General features: G+C 35.3%; 1 protein-coding gene across 1 annotated transcript in view; it reads left to right on the top strand.

Annotated features, from left to right (window-relative positions):
* Positions 1-19,813, top strand: part of lrrc4ca (leucine rich repeat containing 4C, genome duplicate a) — a 163,345-nt gene that overhangs the window by 20,731 nt on the left and 122,801 nt on the right. The window contains exon 2 of the mRNA XM_052597735.1: positions 16,628-16,724. The gene's annotated coding sequence lies outside the window, so the exon portion shown is untranslated. The remainder of the gene's footprint in view (positions 1-16,627; positions 16,725-19,813) is intronic.

The following is a 19,813-nucleotide window of genomic DNA, read 5'->3' as shown; positions in this document are numbered from 1 at the left end:
TGATGACTCACAAATGTATTTACCATTGAAACACAAGGATCATTTATCCATTTAATCTCTGTATGAATCTCTGGCTGAGGCTATGTGTTGGTTGGTTAATAATTTTCTCCAACTGAATGAGAGTTTATTTTATTTGGTAAAAACGGATTTGTGGGTGATGTCACTGACAACCTGTGGTTTCTTCCTGGGAAAAGTATTTCTAGAGTGATAAACCTTGGTGTCATTTTTGACTCTGATCTCAAATTTTGTTTATTAAATTAATGATTTATTAAATATATATATATTCCATCTTAAATCTGTATCTAAGTTGAAGTCTATCCTTTGTTTTGAATACTTTCAGGAGAAAGTTGTGCATGCTTTTGTCTCATCTCGTTTGGATTATTGTTATACATTGTATCTGGGTGTGAGTCAGGCCTCTCTCTCACCTGCAGCTTGTTTAGAATTCAGTGGCTAGGCTTTTAACGGGTACCAAGAAGACAGAGCATATTACACATGTGCTTATCAAATTACATTGGTTTCCTGTACGATAAAGGATTCATTATAAAGTGCTATTATGTTTTTAAAGCTTTGCATGGTTTAGCACCAGAGTATATATCTGATTTAATCTGTTTGCATCAATCCAATATGTCTTTGCGTTCTAATTATCAATTAAATCTGATGGTTCCTTGATTTTGTTTAAAGGGGGGGGGGGGGGGGGGTGAAATGCTATTTCATGCATACTGAGTTTTTTACACTGTTAAAGAGTTGGATTCCCATGCTAAACATGGACAAAATTTCAAAAATTAAGCTGTTCGTTTGAAGGAGTATTTCTGTTCCAAAAATACTCCTTCCGGTTTGTCACAAGTTTCGGAAAGTTTTTTTCGAGTATGGCTCTGTGTGACGTTAGATGGAGCGGAATTTCCTTATATGGGTCCTAAGGGCACGTCTGCCGGAAGAGCACGCGCTCCCGTATAGCAGAGCACTGAGAGGCTGAGCACAGACAATCACTGATCAGAGCGAGAGCGTCAAGAAATGTCACAAAAGGAGTGTGTTTTTGGTTGCCAGGGCAAGACAACCCTGCACAGATTACCAAAGAAAAAACAGCATTAAGGGACCAGTGGATGGAGTTTATTTTTACAGAGCATCAACGGAGTTGTGCAAGTGTTTTACAAACAAGGCCCAGTTTGACGACGGATTTGCGTATCGTTTATTTCTTAAGTATGATGCAATCCCAACGAAAAAGGGTCTGAATCTGACTATTAGCCATGGTTTGTTTTGGATGATGGTTTTTTCCTCAAGGTAATGTCACAGCTTCCAAACGCTCTCAACGCAAAAGCCTACTGGCGCTCGTGATTCTTTAGCTCCGCCCACACGTCACGCCTCCAGTCGGTCGTGTTTTTCCGGGAAAAATCGGTACAGACTATCTTTCTCTTATGAATATAATAAAACTAAAGACTTTTTGGAGTTATGAAGGATGCAGTACTACTCTATAGGTACTCAATATTAACAGGATATTGAGTGAAAACTAGCATTTCACCCCCCCTTTAAAATGCAAAGGTGATCAGGCCTTTTCTGTTGCTGCTCCAAGGCTTTGGAATGACATTCCTCTGTCTGTACAATTTTCTCTTACACTTCCTGTATTCCAGAGTGCGCTTAAAATGCACTTGTTTTCATTAGCAATTGAAAATGTTTTGTAATTTGTCATTTGTTGTTGTGGTATATGTTTATAATGTTTTATGCTTGATTGTATTATTATGTTTTTCTTTAGTGTTCCTTTACAGAACATTGGTCTTCATACTGTAATCTTGAAAGTGCTTTTATAAATAAAGTTAAAGATGAAGTTGAATTTAACTTTTTTTTTTTACTCATTAGCATTAGCATATTAATAGTGTTTTAAATAGCTTATAAAATTATGTATGTTTTGATGTTTTGCTTCATACATAAAATGTGATTCAAGATGGATTATTCTTATCCATGACTTAAGACAACTAGGTTTACCCATACTGTCATTTCGGATTCAATCACATTATTTGCAAAGCTATACAGTATGCTGCAAGTAGTTTATTGCATTTTTGCCGTAGTTTTACAGCTTGTACTCTTCTCTCAAATTTCTTCTTTTCCTATCATCTCTGCCATTTCCGAACATTTTCCTCCTCTGCCATAACGATATTTCCCCTACCCTCTGCAACTACATAAGGCACAAACAAGGTGAGAAACTTCACTTATTCCATATGAGAGGTCCAGCTCTCACAAGCACCACAGCTCCACACATTCAGTCCCAGTCGGCTCTCAGATTGTCCTTTTGTATGGAGTGATCACTCTCGGAATCTTCCCTCTGTGCTGGATAAAAGCGCAAGGTCAAGTATTTCATCCTGACATCATCCAAACATCCCTTCTCCAGAGCCTGAACATAGTTTTGCCATTAGATTTGTGTCTCTCATTCCATCTAGAGGTGGAACATCTCTAGGCATTCAGGCCAGCTGTGTATCTGTGCATGCATGAATATTTCATCCTCCAGAAGCATTCTAGCAGGAATTATATCATGGAATTACAAAATAAGGATCCAAAATTACATGCACCAAAAATCTTTGCTCACGGCCTAAAATCTTGGTTAAAAATGTATATGGAAATGCAGTGTGTTATTTTGGGATTCAGTTTTGAGATATTCGTGTTTACAGGCAAAAACGCTTCTGCTACTAAGCAGCCTGGAACCTTTTGGGTCTAAAATGCATTTCAAACCCTTTGGTAAGAGTCTGAATTTAGCTCTTGATATGGCACCAGAGTCATGTTGTTTAAGTTTATTGTCAGATTGATTTTCTGCCTAAGGTTTCAATGGAACAATCAAGTATACCCATGAGCCAAACATCATTGGAGCTCCCCTGATCTGTGTTTGAACCACACACCACCCTCTCTGGGCATGTTCGGACAGATCAATGCAGCCAGGTCTTTTCAATTAAAAAGATTTGCTGCAGTCTTCCTTGTAAGATTGAATTATTGACACGCACGTGACCCAAGAGCTTTGATTAAATCTTGACCATGGAGTTGTGTCTTTTATAATGTTCGGCCCCAAGACACACAGGGCCCCTTTTTAGCCAGTTTGGTAGGACAGTGGGGACTGAAATTCTGGTAACATAACACTGCTACAGATTTGATTTTTAATGTAAATATCCTCACATGTTCTTGTATTTTCATGTTTAAGATGTTATGCAATTAAATAAATATTTCAAGTTTTGCATCTGAACAGAGTTTGTAGTGTCGTTGAGACCTTTTTTAAAATTCCAGTGATGGCATTTTTGAAATTAATGGAGTGTTTTTCCTCAGGAGAAGCATCTGAGAAGCAAGAGACTTAAAGGGGTCACATCATTACATTTTTTTTTTTTTATTATTACATTTTTCCCAGAGGTCCACTTAGAGCGTTAGTAAAGTTTTAAGTGCCAAAACCACTCGTAATCACATGGCCATTTCCTACAATTTCTTTTTTTGAACCTTACATTGTCCTCATCTAAAAATATCAAACTCTGCAAAGTCTGACAGGCTTAAACAGCTGGAACATGTCACACAAACTGTTAAGGAAATGATAAGGGACAGTGCTAAAGATAAACTTCAGCTCATTGTTTTTAATGTGGAGGACTTTCCGAAAGGTCTGCAGAATTGTAAGGATTACACATAGTCAGGAACTGCATATGTTTGGTGTACTTTCCCACATCCTTCACAAAAGACTGCAGAGCTGTAGGTGCTACATGAAGGCAAGAACTGCATAAGTTTGGTGAACTTTTCCACATTTAACCTTTAACCTATTGTGATGTTCTAACAACCTTGCAATGGCTGGGTAGACCACCATGACTGGTTCTGATCTTCTAATATTGAAATGCAGACATGCTTGAATTCAAAAAGATTTGAGAGTTCAAAATGAGGCTTTTTTGGAGCATTATTCCAATCAGTGCTCTTTTTGTACTATAGGATGTTTTGAATTCTAAAAAAAAAGTTCTTATATTCAGATGAAGTGCTTTTATCTCAAAAGATCAAGGACAATTTGATTCCTCATGATAGGACTCCTATCTAGGAGAAGCAGTTGAGATATTAAAGATATGTCATTTGTGATTTGTCTTTCCTGTGGGTTTTGTCTCTTCCAAAGAACCACTGACATAAATTGGGTTGAGGAGCGACACTCAACTCCATCTGGAGTTCTAGAATTAGAACAATGAGAACACTTAGAACTGCAATTATCACAGCTGACTGTGATTCCACGTTAGTTGATGTTAGGTTGGCTTTCAGAGCGAGAGGTGACTTTGCACCAGGAAGGAGGAGGAGGAAAGAGAGGGACCAGATTTACACTTCTTTGCAGTCCCAGTGTATGTCATTAAAGGCAGGGGTCCGTGTAGCAATTCCCCTCCCATCCCACCTTCCTCGCTGGCCCGGGAAGCCTGACTCCGATCTGATTTATCTGCCCTGTCTCTCAGCCCCGGCTTTTCTTGCCAACGGGGAAAACAAAGCTGACTAGATTTACGCCTGGAGATGAGATGAGATTCGCTTTGGCACGAGCACATGGCTCTGGTGATGGTTCAAACCACTCCCCTCTTCGCCCCTGTCCCGCCCTCCCTTCCTTCCAATCTCCGATTGGGCATTCGGACGGCCACTGGGTCCAATTGATGGATGCTCACTTGTGCTCTGCCTCTAAAAATATTCTGTGCAAGACACGCTGATATTAATTCTCTCTCACAAAGCCTCTGTTCTCCCTGTGTGTCCTCTGTCCCCTGGTGAACTCTTGTCCTCTATATTCTCTCTTTGTTGCTTTGACATCACTGTTTGCAAACTTTTTATAATATAAGGGTTGGAAGGTATGACCAAAATCTTACATATGTCATATGGTTTATGCTTTACCACACTAGGGATATATCAAAACTTCACCAAAATTATCACCAAAAATTATCCCTGACAGGATGAACAGGACTTTAACTTCTCAATGTAGCATAGTGACTTTAAATTATTTTCCAGTAAAAATATCTGTTAAAAATAATGGTTCTTTACTCTTAAAAAAAAGGAGATTTTTGTGGTGTGATGCCATAGAAGAACTACTTTACCTTCTCCAAAGAACCTTAAAGTGAACAGTTTGCATTAAAAAATTTATTCTTTTAAGAACAGTTCACAAAAGCACTCTCAGATGAACTAAAAACAGTTCTTCTATGGCATACACTATGAAAACTTTAGGTAATTAAAATGTTCTTCATACTAGGAAAAAATGTTAATAAAAGGTTCTTGTTGAAAAACCCATGACATAGTAATTGTAGCTCCACCCACTGTTGACAGCTGCACCCTATTGTGATGCTCCCCCTACGAATAAGCAGTATCCTAAGAGTCTTTTACAGTTTTTAACCCTTTCGCACGTGAGTTTAAAATATTCTAGCTGAGCCCCCAGCATGAGATTCTTCGACCGTTATTTTAAAATGTATCGCCTTATTGTTTCCATGCCGACGCATCATGCTTATCATGTGACACAACACAGCCGCAACAGATCTGTATGACACATGTATTGGTTTTATTTAGATTTTCCTGCTTTATTAAAAATATTTGCAAACATACTCACTATATTATGAAATATCTGATATTCTGATTCTGAAATATGGGCAAGTAAATCTATTTGGTAGTTTAAACACTCCCGGGTGATGGGTGCCGCCATGTTAGTTCGTGCTGAATCCGAGCTGTGGGATTTACAACATGCAGATTCATCCTCTCCTCCCGAAACACGTTTAAGTAGGTCTCCGGTAAATTTGGAGAAGGGCAGCGTAACCTTTATAGTTACCTACACAATCTGTATATGATATTAATAAAAACATGAAGTCAGATTATATTTGTAAGGGTCAACAGAAAGATGAATGTTGAAGCTCAAATGCCGCTCTAGGCAGAACACGATGGTGCTGCCCCCACCTCACATTCACAATTAGGGATCCTTAAGATGCATGTAAAAAAAAAAATAATTTCTTTTATCTATGAAATTACACTAAAATAAAAACGTGCAAGCATGTTTTCAGTTTTTTTTTCATTCTGCAAAAAGGTGAAAAAGGTATACAATGCAACAGTTGCATATAATTTCTGTTTTATAGGCTAATCGATATTGTACACAAAAAAACTAAACATATGCACAACTTTTTAGCTCACAAAACTGGAGGTTTCGATTTTTTTTTTTGAGAGATGCGATGTCATGTAAAAATCCAAATACGAAAAAGCGCTCTTCCACGGAGGCGATTGTAGTAGGCCTACTCATGACTAGATAATTGTATTCGTTTTGACATTTTTGAATATACATTAAAGTATTTTGCATGCATATAGACCTACTAATAGGGCGCTGCCCGGCGGGAATTTTTTATTCGAAATGTAAAGTTTATTTTATTTTATTTATACTAAAATAATTAAATAAATTAGTAGTTTTATTTCTCTCTCTCTCTCTCTCTCTCTCTCTAACTCACTCGCCTTCTCTCTCTCTTGCCGCCCTGGCTGAGCTGCCGCCCTAGGCGCCTGCCTAGATCGCCTATAGGCACGCGCCGGCCCTGCACACCGGTGTGATCATATGCTTCAAGGAATAGCTAAGATTTGTCACACCAGTGTGATCGTACGTGTTAAATGGTTAAGGGAGCTTATTCTTTGGCATTGTTTATACCCTTTTTTTCTTTTAACCCTTTTTATCTTTATTTTTAAGAATGTAGATACATTTTCTAGAAAGTTTACAGAATTAATTCCTCCAAGGGATATCACATTTTCCCGATTATGGAAATTTAAGTGTATTTTACTGCACTAGCAGATTTTGGATCATTTAAATATAAATACTGTATATACTGCAAGTTTAAAACAAATAAAATCTTGCAATTTTGTTACAAAGTTATCTTTTTATCAATGAAGGTCATACTAGGGCTTGTCTCATTTCGCTAAATTAAATTCCATATATGTAAATGAGAATTTTGCTAGCCAGCATAAAAAGCAATACTCCAACTTGTTTTGTGCCTACCAGCATCCCTTGACAGTTCCCACTTGTCTTGATTTTGACCTTTTGACTCGTAAAGCTGACATAAAGCAGTCTTGGCACTGCAAACATATCTGCTGCAGTGTAAATGGTATCAAAAAATTGACATTTTTAACAGCATCCTTCCCAGACCTTATATATCTACAGCATTATGAACTACCAATTTTTTACCATCATACTAATGGTTTATCTCTCGCTCTCTCTTTCTTCTCTCAGTGCCTCTCGGCTTCAATTCTTTTATCTAGCGCAGGTCGCAGGTGGGCCTACCTGTTAGTATCTGTTTAATTGGTTGCAACAGGGTAAACCATGCAGAGTAAAGAAGATTAATCTTCTCATACACACCAAGGTCTGGTTGAAACTCTTATCTCACAGATAAATGACTCTTTACTCACTAAACATGTTGCATTGTGTAGTTTTGAATGGTCTTGTTTACCTCCAGTGTACCCCATTCAGGACTTGATTTATGATAGCACCGTTCCCGGCGCTTGGGTTCTCGGTATCAATGTTTTGGTGGTTTTTGAGGCTCATTACTAACTGTAAACTCTTCAGATTCTGTATCCCCTCCACAAAAAAAAAAAAAAAAAAAATCGGCAGGGATTTGATTTTTACTTTATGGGAGACGCTAATGAAATTGACACCGCTTTAAGGTGCACCTACCCAAGTCCAAACTATGCTTGTACTTCTGAAACGAAAGACCTTGGAACCTTCAGATGTTCCTCTTCCATCGCTCACTCGTAGATTAATGGCGCGTAGCGTGCCGACATCTTTCAAATCTCAAAATAGGATCTCAGCTTTTAAAAATAGTTTTTATGAGCCCTTTCCAGCTGATCTGTGAACCCAACGATCATTTTTAATAATGCGCTAATCATTACAGGGACTCATAAACTGCAGCACCCACTGCGAAGGCAGGGCGAGCCGGGAGTGTATCAGTTCAGGTCTTGGCAGCTGTTCGGAGGCCGACAAATACAGCAGCCAAAATCCGGTGGCCGTTATAAATGGCCCTGTCCTTCAGAGAAAGATAGCAAGGACTTCAAGACTGCTGGAGACGAAGAGAGAGGAAGGGAGCGGGAGAGAGAGTGTACTACCTGCTTGGAGACTGCTGTATTTGGGCGAAACATATGCCGATGACCTGAGGAATCATGTCAGAGTCTGAGGGATCGAGCCGCCCCCGGTGTTATGGATTTCAACATCCAGGCAAACACTGCAAAAACTCTCTCCCACTCCTTTTCAGTCATTTCATAGCCCGCTATATATACTGCAAATAAAAGTGCCAGAAAGGCCAAAAAAGAGAAACCTATTTACTGTAATATAGTTCACCCAGAAATGAAAATTCAGCATCATTTACACACCCTCCTGGCATTTCAAAACTGTATCTTACTTCTGTGGAACATAAAGATATCTTGTGAAAGGCATGTGTATGAATGTATATATATATATACATACATGCCTTCCACAATATATCTTTATGTTCCACAGAAGAAAGATAAAACATAATTTCCACTCTGATGGAGAACAGTCAAAATTCTGAGTATTGCTTTCAGTTTTGTTTATATGTTGTTTATAAAAACCTTCTTCTTCTGCTTATCCTCCTCCTTGTTTTCCTTCTGCTTCTTCCTCTTCTTCTTCTTCTTCTTCCTTTTCTCCTTCTATCAACAATCATTATTAGCCTTCCACTTTCATTTAGAGTATGAGTGATTTAAAGTTGATTTGTGTAATTTCTGTAATAAATAAATAAATAAATGTGCTGTTGGTCAAGTGTGTGCAAAGTGAGGATTCTGGCATGCAAATAACTTTATCATTAATAAAACTTTGCAAGTACTTCTCGGAGCTCTTTGTAAGTACTTAAAAGGTCAAATGAGAAACGGCCCTCATTTTCTCAGGATAAATCATCTGAAGTGATGGCCAAATAACCTTCTCAATGTACATTCACTAGAAAGCAATTCATAGGAAACTCAAGTGCCTTGGTTTCTTTGACACAATGTACCGTGATGAGAAATGACAGAGAATGGAAAATTCATCTCGGCACCTTCTAACATGGATATTAAACACCAAAAAAGGCACAAATAAGTACGTCTGTGCATGTATTTCAGTGCTTACAGGAACAGAATAGGCTGTGTGCTGTGATGTTCAAGTTACACCTCATCAGCCATCCCCACATTCCCAGACTGCTTTGCATCCCAGACTTATGGCCGCGGATCTGGGGGATAAGGAGCGTTCAGCACTTTGCGCTTAATCAATCTGTCCGTGAAGGTGACATTTTCAATTGATCTGCTGCAATTTACTTCCCAGAGTGTCAGGCCTATTTTCATCCGCTGCTGTTTTAAGGTGCTCAGCAGTGCCAGTGTGTTTGGAATATCAGAGACGCTCTCATTTGAAGGGGCTTTAGGTAAATGCACCTTGTTCTGGAGCCAGTAGAGCTTTTGTGAGTTGGGTGTTATTGTGTGTTTGTTTGCTTTTAAAATCTCTTCATCTTGATTGTTTTCCCAGCTTTCCCATCTGTTTCCGAGACAATGAGTTCATTTATTTGCTTATTAGTAATAAGTGTTTGACATGATGATGAGAATTTTTAAAAAATGCATCCGTTGCATGATAAAAAATCTTAATCACATTTTATGTAAATTTAAAGTTATAATAATAATAATAATAATAATAATAATAATAATAATAATAATTAAATAAATAAATAAACCTTTTCTCAATATAATTTTTTTGCAACCCTCAAATTCCAGAGTTGTTTTCTTCTTTAAATAGTGGTAACTTGGAAAGCTACATCAATGGAAAGCTTATTTATCTTAAACCTCAATAATAATAATAATAATAATAATAATAATAATAATAATAATAATAATAATAAACCTTATGTTGGTTTTGTGGTTAAGAGTCACATATAATATAATATAATATAATATAATATAATATAATATAATATAATATAATATAATATAATATATCTTTTTGTATCATATAATAAAGACTTTTAATTTTAACTTTATATATAGTACAGGTCATAAGTTTGGTGTTTGTAGGTTTTAAATAATAAAAATAAGAGCGATATTTATATATTTTTGTATAATTATTTATTATATAATATTATAAAATAAACATTGTCAAATAAACTAACAAAAAAAAATAATAAAAAGAAACATACCCATATATTGAAAATAAAAATTAGACGACTAAATGAATGTAAATTAAATTAATATACACAATACTATTCAAAATGTGGGGGTGAGCCATTTTTTTTAAAGAAATAAATACTTAGATTCATAAAGGAAGTATTAAATGGATGAAAAGTAACAGTAAAGACTTACAAAAAGTATACATTTTAAATAAATATTCTTTTGAGCTTTCTATAAATCAAATTATCTGGAAATTTTGGAAAATATTTAATAGTTTTCACTAAAAGAAATATTTAATTGCCAGCAAATCGGCATATTAGGATGAATTCTGAAGGACCATGCGACACTGAACAATGAAGTAATGATGCCTAAAATTTAGCTTTCCATCACAATAATAGAAAACATTTTAGACATAGAAAATTATTTAAAATGTAAAAATATTTCATACAGTATTGCTGCTTTTGAACATTTTATTTTTTTAAATGTTATTATATTATTATATTATATTATATTATATTATATTATAATATAATATAATATAATATAATATAATATAATATAATATAATATAATATAATATAATATAATATAATATAATATATTATATTATGAATCAAAAACAACATTTTGCATTTTGGTTAAGGATAACAAAAGGCTTCACTTTCAGCATGCTGGACGATCCTCCTCGGTTTAGCATGAGCGTGGCAGGCGGTGTGAATCTCATTTGGGTCAGTCTGTATTAGGATCTGAGCGTGAGTGGGACGGACAGGCTGTTGAGTCCATCCAGCTGGCCTCAGATCAATGGGTTTAAGAGCTGCCAGGTGTCAGATGCCAGCTAAAGAACAGGCTGGAGGTGGAACGGCCAGTTTAAATGACGCCAGTCGTACTGTCCTGTCGGTTAGCAAGGCGTTTAGTTCCTGCGATATTAATCAGCACTGCTATTGTGACGGTGAAACCAGTGATACCATTATTTATCTCTGTTTTCCTCCCTCTGTCTATCTCTCAGACTATTATTCACGCTCCATTCTCTGCGTGCTCGAATCCATGTTAGAGGCAGATGCTCAATTGGAGTCACATACGTTCATGTATTCAAGTTTGTCTCTGCCATCTTGATTATCATGCAAATCTGTTACTTCCTGGTACTTCATGCAGGCAGGGAATGAAAACAGCCATATTTTGCGGAGCCGACATTAATTTGGTAAAAGTGGATTGCACAAATCTATTGAAGTGGGGACTGAACCTCAATGCATTATTCAAACAAGCTTGCATCGGTGCCCTGGAAATAAAAGCACACCGAATAATCTAAGACACTATTTTTCATGGATGTGATCCAATATAGCTCATATACCTTCCATCTGTACTGAGAGCTTTCTTTTCCCTATTTATTTCGCTTTCTGTGTTGGCTTTTGCATATAACTGCAACGGTAATGTATATAAAACCTCATATGCAGGAAAAGTCAAAAATATCTATTTAATACTGGATGTTGCTTATGATTTCAAAATCTGTGAACCTCTTCCCACGAGAAGGAATGATATGTTGCTATTCTTGTTGCTATGCTATTCTTTCTTTCTTTCTTTCTTTCTTTCTTTCTTTCTTTCTTTGCAAACTCAAGTAATCACACTTTGATACAAAGAAAAACAAAAACAGAAGTCATGTCATTATTTCAAATATTTCTCGTTGAGTTTTTCCGACCAACTGAGTTATGCTGTCCACATCATTTATAAGGACTTCTTGGCAAAACATCTGAGATGAAGTTAATATTTAAATGATACATAATGTAAAACGCCATTAAATATCCTAAGCTATAAAAGAGCAATTTGTCATTATTCGTTTTATTATTAATAATATTTTTATAGCTCCGGGATATGAGATTTTAATATATCCTCAAACATCCGATACCTCTAAAAGCAAATTATGTGGACTGTAAAATCTGCATTAATATTTATATTTCAATTACTGTATGCCAATTGTATCATTGTTTCTATTTTCATTTCATCAAGTAATTTCAGAAATTAAAATGCAAGTCTCCTGAGCAACCTCTAAGCATTGAAATGTTTCTCTAGGTTACTTTTAATCGACTAGCGGCAGCTCCATTATTCAAGTTGTTGTCTGGCAGGATCCACGGCTCAGATGGAGCCCCAGGCGGCCCCGGAGGGGTCAGTGGATACAGATAGACAGAATTTACTCGTTCAAACATGGACCCTTCTTATAGGAAGGACCCCCGCGTCCAAGACACTTGCCATGTCTGTCACCGAGGAACTGTGCCAGCCGACAGATCGCTTCACTTTGAAGCCAAAGGCTCTGACACTGCAGGTTTATAGGCCGAGAAGAGAAAGAGATGCCAACATTAAAGAATTAGAAAGACCAGACTAGCCTTTGAAGTAAAGGAATTTCACACTATCTCTCATTCTTTGATTCGTGCTCCCTAACTTTGCATGAGAAGGTCTCCCATGGCAACCAAAATGCATTTAAATGATGTCATGCCAATCACTAAAGGAGAAGGTTTGAACATCTGAAATATAAATGTTGTTTTTGAAGACAGGCTAAATGTACGCTCCACGCTAATAGACAGACTAATGTATAATGTATGATGTCAACATGTGAAGCATAAGGATTTCCATATTGATCATCTTAAAGAAATAGTTCAATCAGAATGAAAGTTCTGCATTATTCACACTTATGTAGTTCCCAGCGATTTTAGTATTTATTATGAGTTTTATTTTAAGTCAGTTTGTCTAAAATTAAAGTCAATTAAATTAAATTTTGTTGCACATTTTACTAGGATTACATTTTATATATATATATATATATATATATATATATATATATATATAGCTTTTATTATTATTATTATTATTTTGCTCGCTTGTAATTGTAAGATTCTATCCGCTCTCTGAGCAGTTCTGAGATACTGAGCTTTATAGTTTTTGCATTCCATAGACTTATGTAGATAGAACCATTTTTGTTAAAAAAGGCCCAAAATGTACACAGCATGCAAAAGAAACATCACATCACGACAAAGAATACAAATTTGTTAATAAACCAATTTTTGAAAATGTCAGGTAGAATCTTATAATTCCAAGGTGACAATTTATATTTTATATAATTTCATCTTTATTTCAATAAAAGAAACCAATTATTAATAGTTTTCAATAATATATATATATATATAAAAATATGCACATTTTATTTTGATGTGTTTAATTGGTTAATTGTAAGTGGTAAATTGGGCGAGATTATTATGTATGATGTTCCTATTTTTATTTTATTATTATGTACATATTACTATGTTGTATTATTAATATTTGGAATTGTTTTGTATTTTTATACTTATCCTTTTCATTTAAATTTTATTTAAGTTTATTAAGTTTGTGATTTTGTCTCATTCAATCATTCATTCAGTTAGTTTTTGTCATTTTTAGTGCTTCAACTTACTTTATTTCGGGTAGTTGCAAGTGCAATAGTTCTAATATTAATTAATTTTTTGGCTCTATATACCTACTGTAAATATGCACACATTTAAATTTGGAATGTTGTAATTATTGTATTATTGACAAATTATTGCATTATTAACAAACCGGCGTGACACTGATTGAGATTTGACAAAAGATTATTAATGGAGGTCACACTTTATTTTAGGGTCCAATTCTCACTATTAACTAACCATTAACTATGACTTTTGCCTCAATCAAACTCCTTATTTGCTGCTTATTAATAGTTTATAAGGTAGTTGTTAAGTTTAGGGTATTGGGTAGGATTATGGATGTCATGCATTATATGCACTTTATAAGCACTAATAAACAACCAATATGTTAATAATAGACATGCTAATAAGCAACTAGTTATTAGTGTGAATTGGACCCTATACTAAAGTGTTACCCCAATGGATATTGAATTTAATGTCTTTCGTTTTCTTGCAAAATCTTTATTTTTATGTTTAATTTTTTTAGAATGCTTGAAATGTACTCATTTTGGTCACATTTTTGGAGCTTTTAGTCATTTTTGCAGCTTGACAGGCTTTGGTCACCCTTCACATGCATGGCATGGAAAACATCGGCATATCATAAATTAATACACTGTCTCTTAAAGAAAGCACAGATTTTGGTGAAGTTCATAGACCACATGGAATCCATATTTAGCAACTCCATATTCATATTGATGTTGATTATAAAGTGGCTGCTCAGTATTCATAAGCAATTCCAGAATTCCTCTCACCCCATGTTTGCCCTGTTGTCTCAATTTCCCCTTATCACCTCCAAAGACACGACTCAAATTGAGTGCTATTAGTGTGATAGTACAGAGAACTGCATTGCAGCTATTCTGTAATATTTATGTCCGGTTCACACACTTGGTAACCATATGAGAGATGTTAAATGAAATCATCATTACTGTGTCTTTCATTTACAGATTGCAGATTAGAAGTGTTGTGAACGTCCATGCATTTGCGTGTTTGTATGCAACACACTAACGCCATTAATATTCCGCCTGTGTTTCAATATCTGTCTGGATGGCCTTAATTATGACAGCTGGACCTGGCAGGGCTAGAAATCAGAGCGGGGGGAAAAATATCAATTGATTCACCCCAGAGGCCCAGCCGTCAATAATCACAGCTGCACGTCTCCAGAATTCCCCATCACAGCACATTTCAAACCACAGTAACAATGAAACTATTATCACATGGATTACTTTAAGGTTTAAACTGGCCACAGTAGACTACATATCAATGGAATTTCAATTAAGAGGAACTGGTGCGGGATTCAAAGACAAAGAGTATTGAACAGGGGTGAGTTTGTACTCCACAGTACAAAGACAGCATAAAGAAAGCTCGAGATATTAAAGGGTCTCAAGTGAGGCCTTTAGATCTCACAAATTAACCCATGCTTCTTTCTTTGTGCACAAAAAAATTACTGTATAGGTCCAACATTTTGAGACCGTTATGAGTAACACAATGGGTATTTATTTGTTTAATATTGGCTGAATGTTGTGTACCTTTACTTCACTTTCTAAAAGTCTAGAAAATTTACAAAGCATCATAATGTGAAATGAAATGCATATGAATACATACAAATGTTTTATTATTATTATTACTTAATATTGTCCAGAACTATATAGTATGAGCCATAAAATGCCGTCACTAAATTTGATGAGTTAGGGCTTTTAGAATATAGAAATGTTTTAAAAGGGGTTTTAGAAGTGTGTGACCTCAAAGAATAATATAGAATAATCCAGGCCTTTCACAGCTGGACGTGTTACTGAAATTGGTTATGGGAATTATCTGTGCGGAAAATGAAAAAGCAATATGAAAAGTGGAAAGTAAGAATTGCAAATCATTATTATCACGGGACATAACATGGAAAATAATAGACTTCTCGTTTTAGTTGAGTGTTGAATGTCATCTAACTCAAATTTTTTAATGGTCTGTAAATTACCCATTCCAATTTTTCTTCTGACTGGCTGAGAATTTTTTAACACAAGGCATAGCTCTCATATTTGATGCTAATCAGAATTTGCAGTCTTTATCAATTGAATTTCAGTATTCAAGAATTATGCCATTCTTGATGACTCTGATGACGTTCCAAAGGGGATATTAAGTGATTTTGAGCCTGTACAAGCATTTCTAAGATTCTAAGAAAAGAGACTTTTCTCCTTGCCAAAAAGGATCAATAAATATTGAAAGACTAGTGATCCTCCATCATTTATGAACTGGGATGGATCTGAATTTTTCCTCCCGAATATATAGGACACTTTCATGTCTGAGAACAGCCTGTAGATGAGACGGCATATGTCTAGTTTAGTTTAGCGTATTTCTGTCTTAGTGTCAGTATGTAGCTTATAGAAGCAATGCCTCTAATAATTAATTTTCGTGAATCAGGTTATTGGAAAGCATGATTCATTTTGGTGAGTCATTTTGTTCAGATGGTTGATTTTAATGAACTGGTTCGCAAGACTCAGTAAATGAGACAAAGGCAACTTGCAATTGTGGGAAAGTCAGGATTGTGAGAAATATAAATTCACATAAGCAAAGAAAAAAGTCACAATTACCTTCTTTTTCTAGCTGGAAGAAAAAAAAAAAACAGAATTGCGAGATGTTGACAAAATTAGAAGGAAAAAAATGCAGGATTCAGAAGTCAGAATTGTGAGTTTATTTTTTTAGAATCGTGTTTACATCTCACCATCCTGTTTAGATCATGCAATTTTGACTTATTTTTCTCAGAACTGCAAAAAAAAAAAAAAAAAAGATTTGGTTATCGTTCCCTATGACACACTAAATGAGCTGAAACAATGGAATTTTGCATCCCGATGCCTATTGTCGTTTACGATTCCCCACAACACCCTACATCAAGCAAATCATGGCAAAATCGGGCTAAAATCATGTAATCTGAACCGGGTATAAAATTTTATCTCAAAGCAATAAATGGCAATCATATAGCAATATGAAAGAAGCTTGATATTATCAGAAATGTAATCTGATTTATCTTCAACCTGTATTCCAAATCTGTATTTTTGCTCCAGGTATGAGCTGGATTGGTGTGGATTTCTTATACGGAGAATCAGAGGTTGGGGTTTATTTGGATTTACTGAATTCCTGTATTGAATTGTCGTCAGACGGGTGAGTACAAATGTTAGTTTTTTTACCACTGTAAAATGTGTGTATGGCATTGACTATCCTGCTGGAAAATGTAACTTAAGTTGGTATAATTCAGTAAAATATAACAATACAATGGTTAAAATCATGCATGTTTTACATGTGCATCTCAATAAATTAGAATGTCTTGGAAATGTTAATTTATTTCAGCAATTCAATTCAAATTGTGAAACTTGTGTACTAAATAAATTCAATGCACACAGTTTTTGGTTCTTTTAATTGTGATGATTTTGGCTCACATTTAACCAAAACCCACCAATTCACTTTCTCAACAAGTTAGAATATGGTGACATGCCAATCAGCTAATCAACTTAAAACCTGCAAGGGTCTTGAGCCTTCAAAATGGTCTCTCATTGGTTCACTAGGCTAACAATCATGGGGAAGACTGCTGATCTGACAGTTGTAATCATTGACACCCTTCACAAGGAGCCACAAACATTCATTGCCAAAGAAGCTGGCCTTTCGCAGATTGCTGTATCCAAGCACGTTGGAAAACGTGTGGAAGAAAAAGATGCAAAACCAACCGAGAGAACCACAAACAATGTCAGAGGCGTCTTACCTGGGCTAAGGAGAAGAAGAACTGGACTGTTGCCCAGTGATCCAAAGTCCTGTTTTCAGAGCAAGTTTTGTATTTCATTTGGAAACCAAGGTCCTAGAGTCTGGAGGAAGGGTGGAGAAGTTGCTTGAAGTCCAGTGTTAAGTTCCCACAGTCTGTGATGATTTGGGATGAATTGTCTTCTGCTGGTGTTGGTCCATTTTGTTTTTTGAAAAGTAAAGTCACTGCACCCGTTTGCCAAGAAATGCAAAAGTTGCTTAAATGACCATGGTGTTGGTGTGCTTGACTGACCAGCAAACTCACCAGACCTGAACCCCAAAGAGGGTACTTTAATAGGTTCAATACTATGAAGTATTGTCAAGATGAAAATGAGAAACAAAAGACCAAACAATGCAGATGAGCTGAAGGCCACTGTCAAAGAAACTTGGGCTTCCATACCACCTCAGCAGTGCCACAAACTGAACACCTCCATGCCATGCTGAATTAAGGGAGTAATTAAAGCAAGTATTGAGTACATGTACAGTAAATGAACATACTTTCCAGAAGGCCAACAAATCACAATCTTATGAAGTATTTTAAATTGTTAAGATTGAGGTTGAATTGGTGGGTTTTTGTTAAATGTGAGCCAAAATCATCACAATTAAAAGAACCAAACACTTAAACTACTTCAGTCTGTGTGCATTGAACTTATTTAATAAACAAGTTTCACAATTTGAGTTGAATTACTGAAATAAATTAACTTTTCTCATGTCATTCCCACACACACACACACATACAAAGTATATTTCTATACTTCTGTTAAACTCTAAATGCTAAAATTACTCCTCATGAGCATAACCTCTAACATTTTTTTTAAAAATAAATGGAAATGACTGGATAAAAGAATTGAAAATGAATTTAAAAAGTTTGGGAATCCATTAAAAACCAGTTAACATGTTTTTTGTGTATTTAGTGTCATTTTGATTCAACAGGCCTACAATGATCTGATCACCTTCCGAACCCTAAAGTTTCTGGCAGAGAGCATCTTGCAACCCTATCTGCAATTTTCTTAACAAGACAAATGAGAACGTGTTGGATAACTGTTAATTACATCCATCAGCGGCTAACACAGATTAGCACTAGCGTACCTGTGGAGTTAACAGCTGTTTCAAGCACCAAAAGGCTTCGCTGGGCCTATCAGAGATTAGCTTTTCAAATTAATTCCTGACAAAAGTCGTTTAATCAGATTCTGTTATGTAATGCAGATTTCAGAAATACACAATTTTGGAAGGTTTGTGAGTCTCTTTAGAGTTTGAATAAACAACAAGGACGAACTGTTGCCCCAAGATTGCAATCGGTTAAATGTGTTTGCATGGTTTCTGACGAGTGGGAACCACTTTACCTTAAGGCTATTTTGAGTGGCACTGCTGTGAATAAAGGGTTGTGCTGGGTGTTTTGTGTTTTCTGGATATAATTTGTTGTTTGTTTAGATAAAGGGTTGTTTTATTCAAATGTTCACGTTTGATTAGAATCTTGAAACACTGAGGCTATATTTCAGGAGAGTCTGCTGTTGAAATATGCATGGAGCTTCAGGGGTAGTGATTTGGCTTTACTTTTAGATATATTTGCCAGACATTATGGACATTATGCATTGTTATTTTTATTTAAGAGCGATAAAGAAAATACAGGGCAGGATGTGTTCAAATGAGTGAAAATGATAAATGACTTCTTGTCAAGGGGTGTAATCCTTACAGTTTATTTGTTTGCTTTGCAACTTGCCTCATTATTATAGAATTAAATAATGTGCGATGACAGTTGTGTAATCAGTACACTGGTCATTTTATAGTGACTTGAGTTTGATTCACATGTTGCAAAATATAAAGCTATTTTCATGATGGTACCTTAATTTTTATTCACTGGTTATGAATAGGGATCTGAAATGCAGTACATTGGTGTCATATAATTTATCAGCCAGTGTTAGTTGTCATTTTTTTATAATGTGATGACCAAAATTGCTTGTAAGATGATTGATCTTGATGTACTATTTTTTTTAATTAATTTAGAATTTTTAAGGTTATTAGTTTGCTTGTTTGTTTATTTACTTCCAGTAAAATAAAAATAATTATCAGGTTTTCAGTATCAGACACAATTTTTTCATCATTGTTTATGAATGATCTTTTGGTTTGTGTGTGCATGTGTGTGTTTTAAGTACTATTTTTTTATTATTATTATTACACTTAATCATATTTTAGCTTTTATATTTATATTTTAAGTGTTCATATTCATTATAATTTACATTTGAGTCATTTTGTTGTGTTGTCTGTCATTTTCATTATTTTTATAAACATTCTTCTGTTCAACTTTATTTTTTTTTCACATTTTTTGTACTTAAAATTAAAATTATTTTATTTCACTTAGTTGCCTAAGCACCGATCCAAATGTATTTATTTATTTATTTCAGTTCAATTCAATTGATGGAATCAATTTAATTTAGTTGTAATAGTTCAATTGATGTATA

The sequence above is a fragment of the Carassius gibelio genome, chromosome B25 (assembly GCF_023724105.1).
Source record: "Carassius gibelio isolate Cgi1373 ecotype wild population from Czech Republic chromosome B25, carGib1.2-hapl.c, whole genome shotgun sequence".
Taxonomy (NCBI): domain Eukaryota; kingdom Metazoa; phylum Chordata; class Actinopteri; order Cypriniformes; family Cyprinidae; genus Carassius; species Carassius gibelio.
This window is presented reverse-complemented; position numbering and strand designations above follow the sequence as displayed.